The 26,626-nt window shown below is 49.7% G+C and overlaps 1 long non-coding RNA gene across 1 annotated transcript in view; it reads left to right on the forward strand.

Moving 5' to 3' along the window:
• The window catches only part of LOC147119523 (uncharacterized), a 62,223-nt gene that overhangs the window by 3,465 nt on the left and 32,132 nt on the right, over positions 1 to 26,626 (forward strand). The window contains exon 2 of the long non-coding RNA XR_015077829.1: positions 319 to 417. This is a non-coding gene — a long non-coding RNA (uncharacterized LOC147119523). The remainder of the gene's footprint in view (positions 1 to 318; positions 418 to 26,626) is intronic.

The following is a 26,626-nucleotide window of genomic DNA, read 5'->3' on the forward strand; positions in this document are numbered from 1 at the left end:
CATCCATCTACAGGTACAGTACCTTATGCAGCACAGACCCAGAAAGAAGCTTGGGTCCTTCCTGTTCTATGTGGGGCTCAGTACCAATGGTAGCCCCCCTCTAGCGCCCGCTCCCGGCTCTGCATCAACTAACCCGGCAGACAGGGAGATGGAACCTGGGCCCTTACTGCTCTATGGGGCTCAGTACCACAGCAATCGGGGGGTCGGGGGGGAGTTAACACAAAGCCAATGGGAAGTGGAGGAGTTGAAAAATCAACACTTTTATTGAATGGAGCTGTGATTGCTGACGTTTTACCCAAGTGTCCTCTTCTCAAACAGTCACGTCAGATGGGAACAGCACGATGAAAGATGGAGAATTCGGCCAACAAGTGGCTGGCAGCTGATCCCAGGTATCGCAGACGTCAAGGAGCTCCTGGAGTAAGTTGTGTGTTTGATGGATTCTAGGTAAATCTGATTACTCACGTCTTTCCGCTTTCAGTTTCGGATTTCCGTGGGTTTGATTCTTGCATTAAAGCGGAGGTATAGGAAGGGCAAGGCGCACACTGACCTTTCACCCTCTGGGACCTGGGGTCAAATACAGGTACAGACAGAGGGGCATGAAGGTCAAACATTCCCAAGACAAGTGCAATACGGGTTAGATACAGAGTAAAGCTCCCTCTACGCTGTCCCATCAAACACTCCCAGGGCAGGAACAGCACGGGTTAGATACAGAGTAAAGCTCCCTCTACACTGTCCCATCAAACACTCCCAGGGCAGGTACAGCACGGGTTAGATACCGAGTAAAGCTCCCTCTACACTGTCCCATCAAACAGTCCCTGGGCAGGTATAGCACGGGTTAGATACAGAGTAAAGCTCCCTCTACACTGTCCCATCAAACACTCCCAGGGCAGGTACAGCACGGGTTAGATACAGAGTAAAGCTCCCTCTACACTGTCCCATCAAACAGTCCCTGGGCAGGTATAGCACGGGTTAGATACAGAGTAAAGCTCCCTCTACACTGTCCCATCAAACACTCCCAGGGCAGGTACAGCACGGGTTAGATACAGAGTAAAGCTCCCTCTACACTGTCCCATCAAACACTCCCAGGGCAGGTACAGCATGGGTTAGATACAGAGTAAAGCTCCCTCTACACTGTCCCATCAAACACTCCCAGGGCAGGTACAGCACGGGTTAGATACAGAGTAAAGCTCCCTCTACACTGTCCCATCAAACGCTCCCAGGGCAGGTACAGCACGGGTTAGATACAGAGTAAAGCTCCCTCTACACTGTCCCATCAAACACTCCCAGGGCAGGTACAGCACGGGTTAGATACAGAGTAAAGCTCCCTCTACACTGTCCCATCAAACACTCCCAGGGCAGGTACAGCACGGGTTAGATACAGAGTAAAGCTCCCTCTACACTGTCCCATCAAACGCTCCCAGGGCAGGTACAGCACGGGTTAGATACAGAGTAAAGCTCCCTCTGCACTGTCCCATCAAACACTCCCAGGGCAGGTACAGCATGGGTTAGATACAGAGTAAAGCTCCCTCTACACTGTCCCATCAAACACTCCCAGGGCAGGTACAGCATGGGTTAGATACAGAGTAAAGCTCCCTCTGCACTGTCCCATCAAACACTCCCAGGGCAGGTACAGCATGGGTTAGATACAGAGTAAAGCTCCCTCTACACTGTCTTGTGCGCAAATTGGCTGCCATGTTTCCTACATTACAACAGTGACTACCCTTTAAAAAGTATTTAATTGGCTGTGAGGTTTACTGAGCCTTGCTCAGGCCATGAAAGGTGCTTTATAAAAGCAAGAACTTTCACTTTCTTGTCCTGCAACGTGCACGCTTTGAGACTCGGCGCCCCTATTTTGAATGAATCTTTAATCGCACGCCTTTGGCTGTGTTGCAGCAGGATGAAGAACCTGGTGGACTGGAAGCAGGAAGTGGCTCGCCTCAGACCACATCGACGGCACCCTCGTCTGTCAAACCCGGGGAGGCGGCCAGCTCGTCGCGTCCGTCCGGCGGCACGTCTCCGGAGTGTTTCGAGGTCGGAGGTTCAGGTTTGGGTACGGTTACAGGCCTGGTCCATCTCCGAGGCCTGCAGATCCCCATTACGTTCAAGACAGACTTGAGCAGCTCATCCATTCGCCAGGCCGCCCTGTCTTACCTGAAGGCGGCGGCGCCGGCTGGCTGGCGTCGCCGGGGCGACTCGACCGAGCCCGCCCGGGGAGCCTCGCCTTCCTCGCTCTCCGCCCCGTCCTTCCCGGGTGGAGCTGAGACGGACTTCCCGGCCCTGTTCGAACCGACGTCGGGCAACGACGAGGGGCTGACTGCCGTCGGGCGTGGGAGCAGGAGCAGAGACGCGTACGAGACGGCCGAGCGGGTCTGGGAGGAGGCGCTCTCGGCGCCGCTGCTGCCGTATGGCCAGGGAGAGCAGCGCCCCCCAGTGGCTGGATCAGAGGCCCCTCCTCCCTTGTTAGCCGGCAAACCCAGCCCGGATTGGGACTTCAGTGACTCGGTCGAGACTCAGCGCTCCACTTCAGACTCCTTCGCCACCGACGGACCCTTCACGCTGTTGCCCAACGACGAAGCACGGTCCCCTGCCCAAACCGGGAGCTCGGCCAATGAAACGGCATCTCAGTCGGCCGCCATCTTGGACAGCCTCGAGCTGGCAGCCGCTCTAGAATCTGCCATGGCCTCGGAGGATGACACTCTGTACGCTGTCACTCCCTTGGCCAATTTGGACTACAACCATTCGGAGGCGGCCACAGCCTTGGGTGGGCTTCCCGGCCCCAGCCTCCAGGAGGCCCCCGACGTCTCGCAAGGCGACTCGGCGCACACCACCGCCTCTTGCGCCAGCTTGGACAGCAGTCACGCCACCTCCCTCATCGACTGCATCCTCGACATCACCACAACCTCTGTCACCTTGGACAGAGAGCCCAGCGCCAGATTTGGATCCTCCGACCTGGACACCGAGGCCAGTGAGGGTGACAGTCTGGGCCCCGGTTTGCCCGCCGCCGTCCGGCACGCCCCCTCTGCCGCAGCCACGGGGGGCGAGGGACCGCCCGTCCTTGCGGGCCGTGCCAGCCTCGACACCGCAGCGCCATTCAGCGGCGAGGACACCGACGGCGAGAGGCCCACAGCCGTGGCCATGCTGGCGGACCTTCTCAAGACCACCATGGTGTCCCTTGGCTTGAAAGCTGATCCTCTAACCACCGTGACCGAGTCACCCATCACGGAGAGTGACAACCCTTTCTCCATCGCGGCTGGCCTCATCGCAAAGATTCTGAGCACGATGGTTGTATCCCCAGCCCTTGACAATGATAGCCCGAATGCCACCCCCAAACCCGCCACTGCCGACAGTGGACAGATGTTTTCCACTGGGGCTTCCACCTGCTCCTCCAGCGATGGTCCAAACACAGCTCAACGAGCCAGTACCAGCGGGGTCATTAGGACCATCGTGGACACTGAGGAGGTATCTCTATTGGATGATTCCACCAGCTTCCCCAGCGATGGTCCAAACACAGCTCAACGAGCCAGTACCAGCGGGGTCATTGGGACCATCGTGGACACTGAGGAGGTATCTCTATTGGATGATTTCCCCAGCGAGAGTCCACACACAGCTCAACGAGCCAGTACCAGCGGGGTCATTGGGACCATCATGGACATGGAGGAGATATCTCCCTTAGGTCATGCCACCAGCCTCGTGAATGAAGGTCTGAACACAACCCCAGAGTCCAACCACAGCAGGGTCATTGTGGTCACTGAGGAGACATCTCCCTTAGGTAATCCCAGCAGCCTCTTGACTGATGATCCAAACACAATCCCAAAGTCCAACACCTCTGTAGACATCCCCATAGACAATGAGATCACGTCTTTTACTGGAGAGCTTACTGGCTTCAGAAGCAAAGGTACAGACGCAACTCAACAAGTCAGCATCGCCAGGCACATTGGGACCATCATGGACACTGAGGAGATAACTCCCTTAGGTAATCCCAGCAGCCTCTTAAATGATGGTCCAAACACGACTTCAGGATATAACACCAGCAGGGACACTGGAACCATTATGGATGTGGAGGAAATAACTGCATTAGGTAATCCCAGCAGCCACTTGAGTGATGGTCGAAACACACCAAACACAACTCCAGAGTCCAACACCAGCAGGCACATTGGGACCATCATGGACACTGAGGAGACATCTCCCTTAGGTAATCCCAGCAGCCCCTTGAGTGATGATCCAAACACGACTTCAGGATCTAACACCAGCAGAGACACTGAGACCATTAGGGACATGGAGGTGATATCTGCCTTCGGAGATTCATCCAGCCTCCTGAGTGATGATCCAAACATAGTTCAGGAATCCAACAGCACAGTGAAGAGTGAGACGGCCATAGACAATGAGACCTTGTCTTATACTGGGGATCTCACTGGCTTAAGCAAAACTCCAGACACAGCTCAACGAGTCAGCATCACCAGGAACACTGGGACCATTATGGACATGGAGGAGATAACTCCATTAGGTAATCCCAGCAGCCTCTTGTGTGATGGTCGAAACACACCAAACACAACTCCAGAATCCAACACCAGCAGGCACATTGGGATCATCATGGACACTGAGGAGATACCTCCCTTAGGTAATCCCAGCAGCCTCTTGAGTGATGATCCAAACACGACTTCAGAATCTAACACCAGCAGAGACATTGGGACCATTATGGACACTAAGGTGATACCCCCCTTAGGTAATCCCAGCAGCCTCTTGTGTGATGTTCCAAACACAACCCCAAAGTCCAACACTACTCTAGACATCACCGTAGACAATGAGGTCAAGTCTTTTACTGGAGCACTTACTGGCTTCAGAAACAAAGGTCCAGCCACAACTCAACAAGTCAGCATCACCAGGGACATTGGGACCATCATGGGCACTGAGGAGACATCTCCCTTAGGTAATCCCAGCAGCCCCTTGAGTGATGATCCAAACACGACTTCAGGATCTAACACCAGCAGAGACACTGAGACCATTAGGGACATGGAGGTGATATCTGCCTTCGGAGATTCATCCAGCCTCCTGAGTGATGATCCAAACATAGTTCAGGAATCCAACACCACAGTGAAGAGTGAGGCGGCCATAGACAATGAGACCTTGTCTTATACTGGGGATCTCACTGGCTTAAGCAAAACTCCAGACACAGCTCAACAAGTCAGCATCACCAGGAACACTGGGACCATTATGGACACTGAGGAGATAACTCCATTAGGTAATCCCAGCAGCCTCTTGAGTGATGATCCAAACACAACTCCAGAATCCAGCACCAGCAGAGACATTGGGACCATTATGGACACTGAGGAGATACCTCACTTAGGTTATTCTGCCAGCCTCGTGAGTGGTGGTTCAAACACAACTCCAGAATCCGACACCACTCTAGGCATCACCGTAGACAATGAGGCCACGTCTTTTACTGGAGAGCTTGCTGGCTTCAGAAGCAAAGGTCCAGACACAACTCAACAAGTCAGCATCAACAGAGACATTGGGACCCTCAAGAACTTGGAGGAGACATCTCCCTTGGGTCATCCCACCAGCCGTATGAGTGCTGGCCAGAACACAACTCTAGAATCCAACGCCAGCAGGAGCATTGTGACCATCATGGACACTGAGGAAGTATCTCCCTTAGGTCATCCCACTAGCCCTGTGAATGATGGTCCAAATACAACTCCTGAATCCAACACCAGCAAGGACATTCTGGCCATTGTGGACACTGAGGAGATATCTCTGTTAGGTAATCCCAGCAGCCTCTTGAGTGGTGGTCCAAACACAGCTCAAGAATCCAACACTGCAGTAGACAGTAAGACGGCCATAGTCAGTGAGACCATGTCTGTTCTTGGGCATCCCACTGGCTTCAGAAGTAAAGGTCCTAATACAGCTCAGCAAGACAGCGCCACCAGTGACATTCGGGCTACTGCAGCTAATGAGGCCACCTCTCCCATGTGGAATCCCACCGCCTCCATGAGCAGGGATAGAAAAAAACCTGAACTCTCCAACACGGTCATGGAGAACGAGACCATCGCAGGCAGTGAGACCAGCTTCAAGGGCAGGAAACCCAACTCTACTGTGGGTCGTGTGGAGGTGCCTCTCATTGGTGATCCCAGCACCTTTGCGACCAGTGGCCCAAACACACCTCGACGAGCCAGCACCACCACCATGCCTACAAATGAGGATATCACCACTCTTATCATTAGCACCCCCAACTCATCCCAGCAGTCCATCAGCATTGTAGTCAGCAAGAACATGTCTCCCGCTGGCGAGTCCTTCAAGTTAGAGGTCAGCGTCCTGGGCTTGGCTCGTAGGTCATTCAGTTTGGAGGGCAGAGCTCCAGAGACACCGCTACAGTCTCTTGGCTCCACGATCAGCGAGAGTCTCCCTCCCTTGGGCAATTCTACTCGACTCACCGAAAGTCCAACCAAAACGTTCGGAGATGCCAGCAACCTAGAGGAAGAAGGCGAGGCCTTCGATCTCATTGGGGATTTGTGCAGCTTTTCCACCGTTGACCAAGCTGCGTTTCAACGGGCCACCAGCGGCAAGGTTATGCGCCCCAATGGAGATTCCACAAAGCCGGACGAGGTAATTGGGGAGCGGAATTCTCCTGAGCCCGCCTCCTCGGGCAGTGGGGTCGGGCAGAGCCCAGCGGTCCGCAGTTTGACCATCCCGCCACAGCCTGCCAACCCGACCGCGGGCACCCTGTGCCCCCTTGCACACTCCCCCCTGCCGACCACCCCCTGGGCGCCTCCATCCCCGGACAGGGTATCTCCACAGGACCCACCGGTGAGGCTGTCCGCCTTCAGCGGCTCTCCGCCGCCCACGCCCCCACAGCTGACCACCTTCCACACGGACATCCTGCGAGACTCGAGCGACGGGCCCACCTCGGACGCTGGCTTTAGCAGAGCCCTAGGCGAGTGGCAGAGAAGTGACGAGACAGGCCGCGCCTCCTCTGCCACCCAGCCTGGCGGCGGGGGCGAGCTGAGGGCCTTGAGGTCGGAGATTCCGCAACCCCCGCCCGAGTTCTACACCGGCGAGGAGGAAGAGGAAGAAGACGTAATGGAGCTGGAAGTCGCCCTCTCGGACTCCGACTTGATGGACGTGTCCTGGGACGATGTGGAATACTGGGAGACCTTTTATTATATCTCCCTGGTGGCCGCACGCGAGCTGCTGCGCAGGCGGAAGCAGATGTTGGCCAGAAAGCAGAAATGATCAGCCGCCATCTTTGCTTGACCTTATCAAGATGGCCGACAATGGGAAACATGAATATGTAAATATTAGATGAACTTTACAGCCAATCATGGTGGGGTTTTAAAAAAAAAATCAAGGTCTGGTAGAATGATTTAATGTATTATTTATTTATTAAAAAGGAAAATTATTGTTATATTAACTTTATTTACTTGTTTTCTTTTCTGTCCGGACGTTGGCCATTCGGCCTGTGGCGCCAACTCCGCCATCTTGTTAGCCACTTTGGGCCTCTTTATTGGCCAACCTGCCGGGGTTGACGCTCAGTCGCCCCGGTGTCACAGGGTGATGGAAACATAAAATGTCATGGCAAGTGCCCTAGGGCAGCACTCATATCATAAAGAAACACTCGTAACCCTGCTTACCTCTGCAACGACACACACACACAAAATTACAGCAAGAGCAAAATACTGCAAATGCTGGAAATCTGAAATAAAAACAGAAAACGCTGGAAATACTCAGCAGGCCAGCCAGCATCTGTGGAGAGAGAAACAGAGTCACCGTTTCAGGTCAATGACCTTTGGTTAACAGACAGAAAACAAAGAGTAGGGATAAACGGGTCTTTTTCAGGATGGCAGGCTGTGACTAGTGGGGTACCGCAAGGATCGGTGCTTGGGCCCCAGCTATTCACAATCTATATCAATGATTTGGATGAGGGGACTAAATGTAACATTTCCAAATTTGCTGATGATACAAAGCTAGGTGGCAGTTGCGAAGAGGATGTGAAGAGGCTTCAAGGGGATCTTGACAGACTCAGTGAGTGGGCGAGAACATGGCAGATGGATTATAATGTGGATAGAAACATAGAAACATAGAAGATAGGAGCAGGAGTAGGCCATTCGGCCCCTCGAGCCTGCTCCGCCATTCAATGAGATCATGGCTGATCATCCACACTCCGTACCCTGTCCCTGCCTTCTCCCCATATCCCTTGATCCCTTCAGCCTTAAGAAATATATCCAACTCCTTCTTGAATATATTTAATGAATTGGCCTCAACTGCCTTCTGTGGTAGAGAATTCCACAGGTTCACCACTCTCTGGGTGAAGAAATTCCTCCTCATCTCTGTCCTAAATGGCCTACCCCTTATCTTTAGACTGTGACCCCTGGTTCTGGACTCCCCCGCCATCGGGAACATCCTTCCTGCATCTAGTCTGTCTAGTCCTGTTAGAATTTTATAAGATTCAATGAGATCCCCCCTCATTCTTCTAAACTCTAGCGAGTATAAGCCCAATCAACCCAATCTCTCCTCATACGTCATTCCTGCCATCCCAGTATCAGTCTGGTGAATCTTCGCTGCACTCCCTCCATGGCAAGAACATCCTTCCTCAGATAAGGCGACCAAAACTGCACACAGTACTCAAGGTGTGGTCTCACCAAGGCCCTATACAACTGCAGCAAGACATCCTTGTTCCTGTACTTGAATCCTCTCGCTATGAAGGCCAACATACCATTTGCCTTCTTAACCGCCTGCTGCATCTGCATGCTTACCTTCAGCGACTGGTGCACAAGGACACCCAGGTCTCGTTGCACTTCCCCTTCTAATCTATTGCCATTCAGATACTAATCTGCCTTCCTGTTTTTGCCACCAAAGTGGATAACCTCGCATTTATCCACATTATAATGCATCTGCCCAATCACCCAACCTGCCCAAATCATACTGGAGTTTCCCTGCATCCTCCTCACAGCACACGCGCCCACCCAGCTTTGTGTCATCTGCAAACTTGGAGATATTACATCTAGTTCCCTTGTCTAGATCATTAATATATATTGTGAATAGCTGGGGTTCTAGGACCGATCCCTGCGGTACCCCACTAGTCACTGCCTGCCACTCGGAAAAAGACCCGTTTATTCCAAATCTTTGCTTCCTGTCTGCCAACCAGTTCTCTATCCAAGTCAGTACCTTGCCCCCAATCCCTTGTGCTTTAACTTTACACGCTAATCTCTTAAGTGGGACCTTACCGAAAGCCTTCTGAAAGTCCAAATACACCACATCCACTGGTTCTCCCTTATCTATTCTACCAGTTACATCCTCAGAAAATTCCAGTAGATTAGTCAAGCACGATGTACCTTTTGTAAATCCACGTTGACTTTGTCCGATCCTGTCACTGTTTTCCAAGTGCTCTGCTATTATATCTTTTATAATGGACTCTAGCATTTTCCCCACTACCGATGTCAGGCTTACCGGTCTATAATTCCCCGTTTTCTCTCTACCACCTTTTTTGAATAGTGGGGTAACATTAGCTACCTTCCAATCCATGGGAACTGTTCCAGAGTCTATAGAATTTTGGAAGATGACCAGCAATGCATCTACTATTTCTAGGGCCACTTCCTTAAGTACCCTAGGATGTAGATTATCAGGCCCTGGGGATTTATCGGCCTTCAATCCCGTCAATTTCCCTAACACCATTTCCCTACAATACTGATTTCATTCAGTTCCTCCCTCTCATTAGACCCTATGTTCCCCGACATCTCTGGGAGGTTATTTGTGTCCTCCTTTGTGAAGACAGAACCAAAGTATGTATTTAAATGGTCTGCCATTTCTTTGTTCCCCATTATAAATTCCCCTGATTCTGACTGCAAGGGACCTACGCTTGACTTCACCAATCCTTTTCTCTTCACATATCTATAGAAGCTTTTACAGTCAGTTTTTATGTTCCCTGCAAGCTTACTCTCATACTCTATTTTCCCCCTCTTAATTAATCCCTTTGTCCTCCTTTGCTGAATCTTAAACTGCTCCCAATCCTCAGGTTTGCTGCTTTTTCTGGCCAATTTATATGCCCTCTCCTTGGATCTTATGCTATCCCTAATTTCCCTTGTTAGCCACGGAAGAGTCACCTTTTTTGTTTTATTTTTATGCCATGCAGGGATGAACAAATTCTGTAGTTCATCCATGCGATCTTTAAATGTTTGCCATTGCCTATCCACCGTCAACCCTTTAAGTAACGTTTCCCAACCCATCCTACCCAACTCGCGCCTCATAACATTGTAGTTTCCTTTATTTAAATTCAGGACCCTAGTCAAATACTTCACTCTCCATCTTAATGAAGAATTCTATCATATTATGATCGCTCCACCCCAAGGGGTCTCGCACAACAAGATTGCTAATTAATCCTTTCTCATTACATAATACCCAGTCTAAGATGGCCTGATCTCCAGTTGGTTCCTCGACATATTGGTCCAGGAAACCATCCCGTATACACTCCAGGAATTCCTCCTCCACAGTATTGTTACTAATTTGGTTAGCCCAATCTATATGTAGATTAAAGTTACCCATGGTGTCCATACTTAAGAAAAGACATACTTGCTCTCGAGGCAGTACAAAGAAGGTTCACTCGGTTAATCCCGGGGATGAGGGGGTTGAATTATGAGGAGAGGTTGGGTAGATTGGGACTCTACTCATTGGAGTTCAGAAGGATGAGAGGCGATCTTATTGAAACATATAAGATTGTGCAGGGGCTTGATCGGGTGAATGCAGTGAGGATGTTCCCAATGATGGGTGAAACTAGAACTAGGGGGCATAATCTTAGAATAAGGGGCTGCTCTTTCAAAACTGAGATGAGGAGAAACCTCTTCACTCAGAGGGTGGTAGGTCTGTGGAATTTGCTGCCCCAGAGAGCTGTGGAAGCTACATCATTAAATAAATTTAAAACCGAAATAGACAGTTTCCTAGAAGTAAGGGGAATTAAGGGTTACGGGGAGCGGGTAGGAAATCGGACATGAGGCTAGGTTCGGATCGGTCATGGCCCTGTGGGTGGCGGAGCGGGCCCAAGGGCCATGTAGCCTGGTCCTGCTCCTACTTCTTGTGTTCTAATTCTGTGTTAGATTTCAGGAGATGGTTCTATTCACAGGGATTAGTGGAGACCTTGGGAACAGGCTGCCAGCTAGGAGTCCTTCAAGAGTAAATTGGGCCTGTTCCTGGCTGGGGTGGAGATCACCTCTTACAGAAGGTAAGTACTGCAGGAAATACAGGGACAGAGTGATCTCCTGGATGAGTTTCGATCGCCTAGATGGGTCGGAGAGCAATTTCCCAGATTTTTTCTCCCAAATTGGCCATTGGGTTTTTTATCTGGTTTTTCGCCTCTCCCGGGAGATCACATGGGTTCGGGTGGGATGGAGAGTGAAAGTAGATTTGAGGTTAGGATCAGATCAGCCATGATCTTATTGAATGGCGGAGCAGGCTCGAGGGGCCAATTGGCCTACTCCTGCTCCTATTTCTTATGTTCTTATGATAACTGCTGTGCCCTTATTGCACGCATCTCTAATATCCCGTTTAATGCCATCCCCAACCTTAGCATTACTGTTTGGGGGTCTGTATACAACTCCCACTAATGTTTTCTGCCCCTTGGTATTTCTCAGCTCTACCCATACAGATTCCACATCATCAGAGTTACTCTCCTCTTCAACCAGCAATGCTACCCCATCTCCTTTTCGCCTGTCTTTCCTGAATATTGAATACCCCTGGATGTTGAGTTCCCAGCCTTGGTCACCCTGGAGCCATGTTTCCGTAATCCCAATCATATCATATCCATTTACATCTATTTGCACAGCTAATTCATCCACCTTATTACGAATGCTCCTCGCATTAAGACACAAAGCCTTCAGGCTTGTTTCTTTAACACTCTTAGACTGTTTAGAATTATTATTTACTGTGTCCATGTTTGATTTAAACCCTTGATTTCTCTGACTGCCACTTTTGCTTTTCTCCTTCCTGTCTTTTGCTTCTATTCTTGTTTCCCTTTCCTCTGTCTCCCTGCACAGGTTCCCAACCCCCTGCCATTTTAGTTTAAACCCTCCCCAACAGCACTAGCAAACACTCCCCCAAGGACATCGGTCCTGGTCCTGCCCAGGTGCAAACCGTCCAGTTTGTACTGGTCCCACCTCCCCCAGAACCGGTTCCAATGTCCCAGGAATTTGAATCCCGCCCCCTTGCACCATTCCTCTAGCCACGTATTCATCTGAAATATTCTGATAAATGGGAAGTTATCCACTTTGGAAGAAAAAACAGAAAGGCAGAGTATTTCCTAAATGGTGAAAGATTGGGGAATGCAGATGCTCAAAGGGACCTGGGTGTCCTTGTACATGAGTCACTGAAAGTGAATGTGCAGGTGCAGCAAGCCATTAGGAAGGCAAATTATATGCTGGCCTTCATTACAAGAGGATTTGAGTACAGGAGTAAAGAAGTCTTACTCCAATTATATAGGGCCTTGGTGAGACCACACCTGGAGTACTGTATACAATTTTGGTCTCCTTACCTAAGGAAGGATATACTTGCCATAGAGGAAGTGCAACAAAGGTTCACGAGATTGATTCCTGGGATGGTGGGACTGTCGTATGAGAAGAGATTGAGTAAACTAGGCCTGTATTCTCTTGAATTCAGAATGAGAGGGGATCTCATTGAAGCATACAAAACTATTACAGGGCTTGATAGGGTGGATGCTGGGAGAATGTTTCCCTTGGCTGGGGAGTCTAGAACCAGGGGCCACAGCCTCAGGATAAAGGGTAGGCCATTCAGGACTGAGATGAGAAGAAATTTCTTCACACAGAGGGTGGTGAATCTTTGGAATTCTCTACCCCAGAGGGCTGTGGAGGCTCAGTCATTGGGTATATTCAAAACAGAAGTTGATAGATTTCTGACTGGTGAGGGCATCAAGGGATAGGGCCGGTGAATGGAGTTGAGGCAGAAGATCAGCCATGATCTCATTGAATGGCGGAGCAGGCTCGAAGGGCTGAATGGCCCACTCCTGCTCCTATTTCTTATGTTCTTACGTCACAACCGGAAAAAGTTAGAGATGTAACAGGTTTTAAGCAAGTACAGAGGGGAGGGGAGGCAAGAACAAAAGGGAAGGTCTGTGCTAGGGTGGAAGGCAGGAGAGATTAAATGACAAAAGGGAGGATGGTGCAAGGCAAAAGGAGATGGTAACGGGACAAGTAAAGAAACAAAAGATGGGTCCAGAGGAGGTATAAATGGCAACAGCAGAATCATTACCAACACCTGCGGTCCGAAAAAATAGGAGCTGCGGTTATGATCTGAAATTGTTGAACTCGATATTGAGTGCGGAAGGCTGTAAAGTGTCTAATGGAAAGATGAGGTGCTGTTCCTCGAGCTTATGCTGAGCTTCATTGGAACAGTGTAGGAGGCCGAGGACAGCTTGGTCAGAGTGGGAGTGGAGCGGAGAATTAAAATGACAGGCGACCGAAAGCTCGGGGTCACGCTTGTGGGCTGGTGTCCCACAAAGCAATTGCCCAATCTGCTTTTGGTCTCCTCAATGTAGAGGAGACCGCGCCGTGAGCAGCGAACACAGTATACTAAATTATTGTAATTGCAAAATACTGCGGATGCTGGAAATCTGCAATAACAACAGAAAATGCTGGAAATACTCAGCAGGCCAGGCAGCATCCGTGGAGAGAGAAACAGAGTTAACGTTTCAGGTCTGGGACCCTTCATCAGAACTGGAAAAAGCTGGAGATGTTACAGATATTAAGCAGGTGCAGAGACAGGGGGGGGGGGGGGGAGGGGAGGAAGGAATAGAAAGAACATCCTGTACTTTTGTAAGAGGCAGGAAAGATAAAATGTTGCAAATGGGAATGGCAAAAATCATACTGCATGAAAAATGGGGGCAGGGATAATTATCTGAAATTGTTGAACTCGATGTTGAGTCCGGCAGGCTGCAAAGTGCCCAATCGAAAGATGAGGTGCTGTTCCTCGAGCTTACGTTGAGCTTCATTGGAACAATGTAATAGGCCGAGGACAGAGAGATCAGAGTGGGAGTGAAGCGGTGAATTAAAGTGACAGGCGACCGGAAGCTCAGGGTCACCCGTACGGACTGAACGGAGGTGTTCCGCAAAGCGGTCGCCCAATCTGCGTTTGGTCTCCCCAATGTAGAGGAGACCACATCGTGAGCAGTGAATACAGTATATTGAATTGCAAGAAGTACAAGTAAATCGCTGTTTCACCTGGAAGGGGTGTTTGGGGCCCTGGACAGTGGGAAGGGAGGAGGTAAAAGGGCAGGTGTTGCACCTCCTGCGCTTGCACGGGAAGGTGCCAGGTGAAGGAGCAGGGCTGTTGGGGGTGATTGAGGAGTGGACCAGGGTGTCGCGGAGGGACTAAATTATTGACCTGGTTAGGAAACTGGCTGAGCGGCAGGAGACAGAGAGTAGGGATATTGGGCAGGTAAGCTAATTGGCAGGATGTGACTAGTGGTGTCCCACAGTGATCTGTGTTGGGGCCTCAACTATTCACCGTACTTATTAGCGACTTAGATGATGGGATAGAGAGCCACATATCCAAGTTTGCCAATGACACAAGGATAGACAGCATCGTAAGCAGCCTGCCAAGTTTATGCAACCTGTCCTCATAATTTAACCCTTTTAGCCCCGGTGTCATTCTGGTCCAATGCCAGTATATCCTTCCTGAGGTGCTGTGCCCAGAAGAGAAGACAGTTCTCCAGATGGAGTCTGACCAAGGCTCTGTACAACTGAAGCATACTCCTCCCCTCGCTCAGCACTGTGGGGCCCAACCCTCCCTCGGTCTCCCCTCCCTCAGCACTGTGGGACTCCTCCCCTCCCTCAGTCTCCCTCCCTCAGCACTGTGGGATTCCGCCCCTCCCTCAGCACTGTGGGACTTCTGCCCTCCCTCAGTCTCCCTCCCTCAGCACTGTGGGACTCCTCCTCTCCCTCAGTCTCCACTCCCTCAGCACTGTGGGACTCCTCCTCTCCCTCAGTCTCCACTCCCTCAGCACTGTGGGACTCCTCCTCTCCCTCAGTCTCCACTCCCTCAGCACTGTGGGACTCCTCCTCTCCCTCAGTCTCCCTCAGCACTGTGGGATTCCGCCCCTCCCTCAGCACTGTGGGACTTCTGCCCCTCCCTCAGCACTGTGGGACTTCTGCCCTAGAGTCACAGAGGAAAAATTGGGTTGGTTTGCACCTCCCGTTAGCGCCTTAAGAGGGCGCTAATGGGGCGCAAAGCAACTAGCGCCCGGGCGCGGCGATGTTTGCGGCGCTCACAAAATTAACGAGACATTTTGTGGCGGCGCTAAACACTACCGTCACGATCTCCTGCGCCGGCAGATCGTGACATCAGTCGAGCGTGCAACACCTCGGTAGCGCCCCGGACTGGATATTGAGTGGCGCCTCCTGTCTTACCGCCTGCTGCTAGCAACGACAGGTAGAGGGGAACGTTTTGCAGTCAGGAAGGGACTGGGGGAGCGCTATTTAAAGGTGATCGCTTCCTGCCTTTCTTTGTCAGCAAACTTTTTGCACCACGCATTCTGAGTGAGAGAGAACGCTGTGTGAAGGAGTTTTGGGTACTGAGCAGCACTTTGCAGGTTCTTTCTGATTTGACCTTCCTTGCATCGATTTAGAAGAGACTGTGGGGGCTGCACTCTGAGTCTTTCCCTGGGTCTCTCCATTGTTCTTTCCAGCAGATTTGATGTACAGGTCTCCCCAGGCCGAGATTCAAGGCTGCAATGAGCAGGGTGTGGATGGAGAGCAAGATCGACCCTCCCCTTTAAGAACTGGCCGGCGCCAGTGTGTCTGTGTTCCATTGCTAACTGACATCACATGAGCTTCGCCAGCGCTCTGAGGTAGCGCCTCGCTCCTCGGCCTTTGCACATTAAGACAGGTGTGCAGCACCTGATTTAGCGCTCCAATCACCTCCAAGGGCGATAGAAGCCAAGTTTGCAGTTGGAGGCGATAATTAGCGGCAGGCGCTAAACTTTGCGCCCGGCCGATAATTGCGCCCCAAATGGGGTGATACCGAATTTCTCCCCCATAGAGTTATACAGCACAGAAAGAGGCCCTTCGGCCCATTGTGTCCACACCGGCCATCAAGCCCTGTCTATTCTAATCCTATTTTCCAGTACTTGGTCCGTAGCCTTGTATGCTATGGCGTTTCAAGTGCTCATCTAAATGCCTCTTGAATGTTGTGAGGGTTCCTGCCTCTGCCACCCTTTCAGGCAGTGAGTTCCAGATTCCAACCACCCTCTGGGTGAAAAAGTTTTTCCTCAAATCCCCTCTAAACCTCCTGCCCCTTACCTTGAAACTATGCCCCCTAGTTATTTACCCCTCTACTAAGGGAAAAAGTTCCTTTCTATCTACCCTATCTATGCCCCTCATAATTTTGTACACCTCAATCAGGTCCCCCCTCAGCCTTCTCTGCTCTAAGGAAAACAACCCTAGCCTGTCCAGTCTCTCTTCATATCAGGTAACATCCTGGTGAATCTCCTCTGCACCCTCTCCAATGCAATCACATCCTTCCTATAGTGAGGCGACCAGAACTGCACACAGTATTCCAGCTGTTGCCTAACGAGCGTTTTGTACAGCTCCATCATAACCTCCCTGCTCTTATATTCTATGCCTCGGCTAATGAAGGCAAATATCCCATATACCTTTTTAACTACCTTATCTACCTCTCCTGCTCCCTTCAGAGATCTATGTACAAGCACACCAAGGTCCCTCTGATCCTCTGTCCTTCCTAGGGTCCTACCATTCATTGTGTATTCCCTTGCCTTGTTAGTCCTCCCAAAATGCATCACCTCACACTTATATGGGTTAAATTCCATTTGCCACTGTTCCGCCCATCTAACCAACCCATCTATATCGTCCTGTAGCCTGAGGCTTCCCTCCTCGCTATTTACCACTCCACCAATTTTCGTGTCATCTGCGAACTTACTGATCATACCTCCTACATTGATATCTAAATCATTAATGTACACTACAAACAGCAAGGGACCCAGCACCGATCCCTGCAGTACACCACTGGACACAGGCTTCCAGTCACAAAAACAACCTTCGACCATCGCCCTCTGCCTCCTGCCACTAAGCCAATTTTGGATCCAATGTGCCAAATTGCCCTGGATCCCTTGGGCTCTTACCTTCTTGACCAGTCTCCCATGCGGGACTTTGTCAAAAACCTTACTGAAGTCCATGTAGACTACATCAACTGCACTACCCTCATCCACACACCTAGCCACCCCCTCGAAAAATTCAATCAAGTTGGTTAGACATGATCTCCCCCTGACAAAGCCATGCTGACTATCTTTGATTAATCCTTGCCTCTCCAAGTGGAGACTAATTCTGTCCCTCAGAATTTTTTCAAATAAATTCCCTACCACTGATGTTAGGCTCACTGGCCTGTAATTCCCTGGTTTATCCCGGTCATGAATCTTATCATTCATGAAGAAATGACTCATGAAATAACACTGGGCAGCCAGCTGGTGGCGCCGTCCAAGGAGTATAAATACTTGGGCGTGGGCCCAGCTTGCCCAGGACGTTTTTGTAACCAGAAACTAGTGATGTAAACTAGAATCTCATGGTTGTGAAACGGTTGATTAAAGCCTTGTTTTATACTCAAACCAAGTGGTCTTTTTACATCAATTTAATCAACTGACCTGCTCCACGCTCTGAGTGGTTTTGGGAACAGACGGCTATGACTCAAATTGTAGAAGGGAACTCGGACGAAGTAATCGATCCATCATGGAGAAACTACTCAGACCCGCCCGTCTTGACCTGGACCCGAATTCACTTACAGCTGCTAAGGTATGGAGACACTGGTATCGTACCTTCAGCAACTTCCTTGAGGAGTGTGGTGAGAATGTTCCTAATAAGTTACGAATGCTTGCCAATTATGTATCTTCTCGTGTGTTTGAATATATCGAAGACTATGTAGGCTATCCAAATAATACAGCAACTATATGTTAAGGCCCCAAATGAAATTTTTGCTCGGCATCTATTGGCCACAACTTGACAACAACCCGGGGAATCACTTGACGAATTCTTTCAGAAACTTCGCAGGCTCAGCAAGGATTGTAATCTTAAAACTGTCACAGCTGAGCAGTAACAGGAGGAGTTAATTCGTGATTCCTTTATTAATGGAATTGCGTCTCCCTTCATACGTCAGCGACCGTTGGAGAATAAAACCCTCAAGTTACAGGCTGCCTATGACCAGGCATGTTCTCTGGACTTAGCAAAGAGGAATGCAGATACCTATCTTTCACCACGTGCACGGGCTGCTGCTATCACTTTTAGGGACTCCTTCGATAGGCCTCGGGTGGAAGCCCTCACTGATGATGACTCTAACCTAGCTGATGACAACCCTACCCTAGAAGCCTTCACTGATGACGACCCTGCCCTTGCGGCATCTTGGCAATCTGGAAGGAAGTGTTTCTTCTGTGGAGGTGCATTCCACTATAGGAAATTTTGTCCTGCTCGTAACGCAGTCTGCAATCATTGCAGTAAAAAAGGTCACTTTTCTAAGGTATGCCAGTCAAGAGCCTCTGTTAGTAAGAAAAGCCACTTTTCTAAGGTATACCGGTCGAGAGCCCCTGTTAGTTTTGCAGCTACTATCTATAAAACTGCTCCTCCCCCAAGAGCCACTACTAAGGTTACAGCTGCAATCTATAAAACTGCTCCTCCCCCAAGAACCACTACTAAGGTTACAGCTGTCAAGGGTAAAACTGCCCCATCTCCCATCACAGCTGTTTTCCCCCAAAGTCTGTCCCATGCAGCCATGAAGGTTTCGGTAAATGGACACATTTTGAGTACACTAATTAACTCATGCAGCTCTGACAGCTTCATTAGTAAGCGGGCTGTCAGTAAGTTAAAACTGCGTATTTACCCCTCGGACAGGGAAATTGCAATGGCTCTGACGACACTGACCACCAACTCTTCCGGCTTTTGTCTTGTCGACCTTATTCTCAATGGCCGTACTTATTTCTCCACCCAGCTCGGGGTGCTCAAGAACCTATGCAGTGATGTGCTCCTGGGACAGGATTTCCAGGAACAACACAAAAGACTCACTTTCGAGTTTGGAGGGTCAAAGCCGGAGCTTACTATTTCCAAAGTACTGTTTTGTGCGCTTTCGGCGGCTTCACTCAACGAGCCCTCCTTGTTTGCCAATCTTTCCCCCCGATGTACGCCCATAGTCACTAAATCACGACGTTTCAGTCAAGATGATCGATCCTTTATCGAGGCAGAAATCTCTCGCCTTCTAGCTGACGGTATCATTGCGCCATGTTCATCTTCCTGGCGGGCTCAAGTCGTCGTTGTTTAAAATCCTCTGAAGCAACATAAGAAATGTCTTTGCATCGATTACTCGCAAACTATTAACCAGTATACCGACCTGGATGCCTACCCACAACCACGCATCAATGACATGGTCAATAACCTTGCCAACTACAAGGTATTTTCAACTTTTGATTTAAAGAGCGCATACCATCAAGTACCGTTAAAGGACTCTGACAAAAAGTATACGGCCTTTGAGGCCAATGGTCGGCTTTATCAGTTTTGTCGCCTTCCAGTTGGGGTCACCAATGGGGTGGCCGTCTTTCAATGGGCAATGGATAGCCTAGTCAAACAGGAGAACTTAACGGACACTTTTCCATATCTGGATAATATCACCATTGCTGGTCATGACCAGGAGCATGATGCCAACTTCCAGAAATTTTTTGACATTCTCCGTCGTCGCAACTTAACCTTAAATGAGTCCAAATCTGTGAAATCAGTACCATCAGTCAACATCCTTGGCTACTGGGTGGGCAACGGTGTCATCAAACTGGATCCGGAGCGACTTCGTCCGATTCAGGAGCTCCCTCCCCCTATGAATCTCGGCTCTCTTCGTCGGGCACTCGGCATGTTCGCCTATTATGCGAAGTGGATACCCCACTTCTCCAACAAGATCCAGCCCCTGCTTCACGCAAAGTAATTTCCGTTGGAGGCAACGGCTATTTCAGCTTTCAACCTCCTCAAGTGACAACTGGAAAAAGCCATGCTTCGTTCCATTGATGAAAATCTTCCTTTCCTGGTCGAATGCGATGCATCGGAGGTGGCGATCTCGGCTCCCTTGAATCAAGGTGGTCAACCTGTTGCATTTCTGTCCAGAACTTTGCAGGGTAGCAAGCTCCATTATCCTCCTGTTGAGAAGGAGGCTACGGCTATCATCGAAGCAGTACGTAAATAGAGTCATTTTCTTGCTTGTCGCCATATCACACTTATAACCGATCAGCGCGCCTTTATGCTGGATAACCGGAAACGCACTAAGATCAAGAATAACAAAATACAACTCTGGAGGATGGAATTGGCCGCCTTTGGATACACCATACATTATCGACCTGGCAAAGAGAATGTGGCCCCGGATACCCTCACGCGGGCATTCTGCTCTTCTATGTCAACTTCGACTCTTGCGGATCTTCATACTGACTTATGCCATCCTGGCTTTACCCGTATGTTGCACTTTGTGCGATCTAAAAATCTCCCATTTTCTATGGAAGATGTGAAAAGAACTTGCTCCACCTGTAGAATCTGTGCGGAGTTAAACCGCAATTCTTCCGTCCATCAGATGGCTCGCTCATACATGCTATGCAGCCTATGCAGCGACTCAGCATTGACTTTAAAGGGCCATTGCCTTTCTCAACGCGAAACACCTACTTACTTACTATGGTGGACGAATATTCACACTTTCCCTTTGCTTTCCCCTGTCCCAATATGCTTACTTCCACAGTGATCAAATGCCTTGATCAAGTCTTTTCCCTTTGCGGTACAGCCAATTTCATCCACTCTGATCGGGGTCCCTCCTTCATGTCAAGCGAACTCAAAAGTTATCTTTCCCAACAGGGAATTGCCACAAGGAAAACGACACCATATCATCCCATCGGTAACGGACAGGTTGAGAGATACATCGGTATCATTTGGAACGCTGTTCGTCTTTCACTGAAGTCACGCAACCTACCAGACCAGCAGTGAGAAACTATGCTCCCTGACGCATTGCATTCCATCAGGTCTCTTCTTTCTACGTTCACCAATGTCACTCCTCACGAGCGATTCTTCAGGTTCCAGCGTCGCTCCACTCATGGGACGTCCCTACCATCATGGTTGGCAGCTCCCGACCCCATGCTGCTCCGAAGATTTGTCCGCTCTTCCAAAAACGATCCCCACATCGACGAGGTGGAACTTGTTACGTCTGTGAATAATTGAGACACGGACAGCAGGAGTGAACAAAATAAGTCTTTACTGGTGGAAGTCAATAGTGAAACTAAAACACAGAGGCTCACTAGCGCCTTTTATACAGGGGTGGTCACTGCCGGTACAGCAGTCTGAGACCAGTTATTCTCTTAAAGGTACATACACAACAATTCCTCCCCTTTTAGATAAACAGTACATAACATTCATTTAACAACTAAATGATAACTAGTTACAATCACAATTACTGTTGCTAGATACATTGGTTAAGTTTAAGCAATTATAAGTTCAGTCTTTGAGGAGGCTTCCTGATTCTGTCTGGATAACGCCTCTTTGGGGTATCAGGTTCTTCTGGCAATGTTGAGTCAGAATCAATGTCATTGTTTGGTTCATCTGCTTCCAATATTACCGGTTCTGCGGTAGCTGCAATTGGAACGTCGATTTCATTACCAGGTGTATCAGATCGTGGTGTGGAGTTGACGTTTTCCAGTGACTCTAGAATCTGGCCAGCATGGCGTCTTACAATGCTCTCCCCAACGTCCACGGTATACATGAGAAGTCCTTGTCGTGTACAAATCGTTCCTGGCTGCCATTTCTCAGTGCGGTAGTCCCGGGCCAAAACTGGTTGACCTATCTTAAAACTCCTGGTCGGCCTTTCATTCATATTCTGAAACTGCCTGTTCTCCACATCTCTTCGGACGTTTGGCTTAACCAAATCCAAGCGGCATCGTAGTCTTCGATTGAAGAACATCATGGCTGGAGTTTGGTTGGTAACCGCATGTGTCGCATTCCGGTAGGCAAACAAGAAGTTGTCCACCTTGTGTTGTAGGGGTATATCTTCATTACACATTGCCTTGATAGCCTTCTTGAATGTTTGGACAAACCTCTCGGCCAATCCATTAGTGGCTGGATGATATGGGGCAGATGTGTAATGCTTAACACCATTGTTCTTTAAGAACCTCCGGAACTCTTCAGACACAAACTGTGGTCCACTGTCAGAGCAAATCTGTTCAGGCAGCCCATTCCTGGCGAATATGGTTCGTAAAACTGTGATAGTTTTCTCTGTGGTGGTTGAGGACATTTTTATTACCTCTGGCCACTTTGAATGTGCATCCACCGCAATTAAAAACATCGAGTCCATGAAGGGACCAGCAAAATCAATGTGCACCCTTTGCCATGGAGATGAGGGCCACTCCCATGGATGCAGAGGAGCTTGTGGGGGGGCGTTTTGGACCTTCTGGCATCCTGCACATCTCTTCGATTTCTCTATCGATTCCCGGCCACCACACAAACGCTCTGGCTAAGTTCTTCATTTTTACCCCACCCAGATGACCCTCATGAAGCTCATTGAGCACTCTATCCGTCAACTTAGGTGGAATTACTACTCTGGATCCACACATCAAGGTTCCTCTGCACACTGACAGCTGTTCTCTTCTCGGCGAGAATGCTGGCAGCAGTGGTTCGCCATGTGTTGGCCATCCCTTCACCGTTAAATCATAGACCCGTGATAGTGTCGGGTCATTCCGTGTTTCCTTTTCTATGTTTGCATTCGTCACAGGGAGACATTCGACTATGGTCGAGTGGAATAACTCCATTGGATCCACTGCAAGGTCGTCTTCTTCCACCGTCGGCAACGGTAGACGTGACAATCCATCAGCATTTCCATGCTGTTTAGTTCCTTTGTACTCGATGTCATATTGGTGTGCCCCTAGGAAAAGGGACCATCTCTGCAGCCGTTGTGCTGTCATTATCGGTACGCCCTTCTGAGGGTTGAAAATGGAGACAAGAGGTTGATGATCGGTTAGTAGAGTAAATTTTTGACCGTGCAGGTAGTGATTGAACTTCTTCACCCCCCACACCAGGCTGAGGGCCTCTCTGTCAATCTGGGCGTAGTTACGCTCGGCAGAAGTTAACGAGCGTGACGCAAAAGCTATCGGCCTCTCTAAACCATCAAGGAATTTATGTGACAGTACCGCCCCAATGCCGTAGGGAGACGCATCACACACCAGCCTGATTGGCAGTGCTGGGTTGTAGTGAGCCAATACTTCCCTTGAAGTGATTAAGTCCTTACTCTTCTGAAAAGCACGCTTACAATTATCGCTCCATTTCCATGCTACCCCCGTTCGTAGCAGGGCGTTCAGCGGGTGCAGAATTGTCGACAAATTCGGCAAAAACTTATGATAGTAATTCACCAATCCGAGGAATGACCTCAGTTGCGACACATTTTCAGGCGCTGGGGCCTTAACAACCGCTTCAATTTTGTCAGGGGACTTACGTAACCCCTCTTCATCAATCACGTGGCCACAATACGATATCTGTTTCTTAAAAAATTCGCACTTGGGGCGGTTGGCTCGCAGCCCATGTTCCCGTAGTCTAGTGAGCACCTGTTCTAGATTGTTAAGGTGTTCACTGTCATCTTCACCTGTTACAAGGATGTCGTCCAAGTAACACTGAGTCCCCGGAATCCCTTGCAGGACTTGTTCCATCGCTCTTTGCCATATCGCCGGAGCCGATGCTACTCCGAATACCAATCGATGATACTGGTAAAGACCTTTGTGAGTGTTTATCGTGAGATACTTCCTAGAGGACTCTTCAACCTCCATCTGCAAATATGCTTGTGCTAGGTCAATTTTTGTAAAACGCTTCCCTCCAGACAGTGAGGCGAAGATGTCTTCTATCCTTGGAAGAGGATATTGTACTGTGTGAAGGACTGGGTTCACCGTCACCTTGAAATCCCCACAGATGCGAATCTTCCTTGGCTCCCCGGACTTATTGCTTAACGTTTTCTTCATGACAGGAACGATGGGTGTCGCCCACTCGCTCCAGTCGACCTTCGACAACACGCCCGCCTTCTCCAGATTCTCCAGCTCTGCCTCGACAGCTGGGCGAATTGCATATGGTACCAGTCTTGCTTTGAAAAACTTGGGAACTGCATTCTCTTCTATTTTTATCGAGGTGGTTACGCCTTTAAGCGTGCCCAGTTCTTGTTGAAAGACCTCTTTGGCGTTAGCTAAGATTGTTGACAATCGTCCAGGAGTGACGTCTTCATCTTTTTTACCGTCCACCGTCATTGCATGAATGGAGTGCCAATCTATGTTTATCTTCCTGATCCATTCCCGTCCCAATAACGGTGGTCCACCATTTGGCAGTATGTAGAGATACAATTTCCGTATTTTCTTGCCGTTGTATTCGACAGGCACCCTTATTTTTCCTCTGGGGTATACTTTTTGCCCCGTATACGTCGTCAAGACGATGGATGTCTCTCAAGGGTATGTGTGAGAATAGCCGCTCGTAGTCTCGTCGATTCATGACGGTTAGCGCTGATCCTGTATCCAATTCCATTTTAACTTGGGACCCTGCTATCGTGAGGGTGACCCAAATGGTTCGGTGATCCTCTTTTGCGATTACATTGTGAAGTTTGAGACAGCTTAGTCTCCTGTTCCCGGATTCACTATCGCTCATCTGGTCTTCGGAACTACTGTCCGTCATCTTTTGTACTTTCTTGTACGGTTCCTTAGTAGCCTTTTTGTTGTCGCTGGTCTTCTTCCCAGACCTGCAAACTCGTGCAATGTGTCCCATCTTCCCGCATTGCCTGCATATTTTGTCTTTGGACCAGCAGTCCTTCTGGTCATGGTTAGTTGTGCCGCAGCGATAACATTTTGCAAATCCCCGTGTCATTTCGTGGGTGCCGTATTCCTGTGGTTTTTGTTGAATTTCTGCAGCTCCCCTGGCTGCTGCTTCATACAATACTGCCACGCTGAAAGCCTTCTCTAGCGTCAGCTCTTTCTCTGAGAGTAACTTCTTCTGTGTTCCTTCACTCAGGAGTCCACAGACAAATTTGTCCCGTAGGGTATCTGCCAGTCCTGCTCTGAACTGGCAGTGCTTTGATAGCTTGCGTAGTTCCGTAAGGTACTCAGCATTGCTCTCATCTTTGTGCTGAGTTCTCCTGTGGAATTTAAATCTTTCTGCTATCAACAGCGGTGCAGGGTTTAAGTGTTCCTGTAGGACAGCAACAATTTCGTTAAAACTCTTCGCCTTCGGTTTGGCTGGAGTAATCAGGTCCCGCAATAGGCCGTACGTTCTAGCGCCCATTAAGTTTAGCAATATCGATGCCTTTTTCCCCTCCGCTATTTCGTTTGCCTCGAAATATACCTCGACTCTTTCCACATACGTGGTCCAGTCCTCTATTGTTTTATCAAAAGCAGTGATACAGCCAGTCTTCGGCATCTTGCAAATCTAAAATGGCGCCTCCTGCGCTTTGCCTTCTTCCCTGATTTAACAAAATGGCGCCTTCCGCGCTTTGCCTTCTTCCCCGCTGTTGCAAAATGGCGCCTCCCGCGCTTTGCCTTCTTCCCCACTGTTGTTAGCGCTGCTTTCCACGGTTTCTTGCGCGTTTAATATTGATTTTTTTTCTTTTATTATTTTCCCGTCGTGGAGCGGACCCTCTGGGACACTTCCCCCCCCTCTTCTTAGGTCCGAACGCTGCCCGGCTTCGAAGCACTGGCCGCGCCCTGTGTGCTCCACCCTCTCTCTCTCGCTTTGCTTCCCGACTTGCTGCCCGGCCCCGTTGAAAAGCCACCCAATCGAGCTCTAGCCCGCCGCAGCCCAGGAAGGATCAGTGCACTACCTGCCACCAGCCTGATTAGCTGGGAAACCACAGACCGAGGAACCAAGCCTGGCTCTGGACAGTCTCTCCTGCAAGTTTTCAATCCGATGATTTGGAGGGCGGTTGCCCACGGTCGACGCCCGTTTCTCGAGTTTCTTTGGATTTTTTAATTTTTTTATTTCTTCTGGCTTCGACCTTCAATAACGTCGTCTGAGGTGCTGCCGAGTTGCAGGTAAGTTCGTTTCTTACTCGTCGCCAGTGTTACGTCCGTGAATAATTGAGACACGGACAGCAGGAGTGAACAAAATAAGTCTTTACTGGTGGAAGTCAATAGTGAAACTAAAACACAGGCTCACTAGTGCCTTTTATACAGGGGTGGTCACTGCCGGTACTGCAGTCTGAGACCAGTTATTCTCTTAAAGGTACATACACAACAGAACTAACAGACGTTAATCTCACATACGCGCACGTGCGGTACCCTGATGGCCGGGAGTCCACCGTTTCACTCTGAGATCTGGCTCCCTGTCCAACCGGTCCCACGGACCCAACTGATAGAGGGACCCATAGTAATGATGCCGACACTCTGCGCTCCTTTGAGGATGACGCCCTACCCGGGACATCAAGGGATCTGCCGGCTACTCCATTGGATCAACTCGGGGAGCCGAGCGCTCCCCACAGGATGGCCACCCGAAGCCAGGACGCCGGTCAATCCCCGGCTACCAATCAAGATGAAGCCAGTTCTGCGCCTGTGGGGACCCGCAGCCGGAGTCACGATCTCCCTTGGGTCGATCAAGACGATACAGGCCCT

The sequence above is a fragment of the Somniosus microcephalus genome, chromosome 4 (assembly GCF_052327205.1).
Source record: "Somniosus microcephalus isolate GS21.2 chromosome 4, FLI_Smic_1.0, whole genome shotgun sequence".
Classification (NCBI taxonomy): domain Eukaryota; kingdom Metazoa; phylum Chordata; class Chondrichthyes; order Squaliformes; family Somniosidae; genus Somniosus; species Somniosus microcephalus.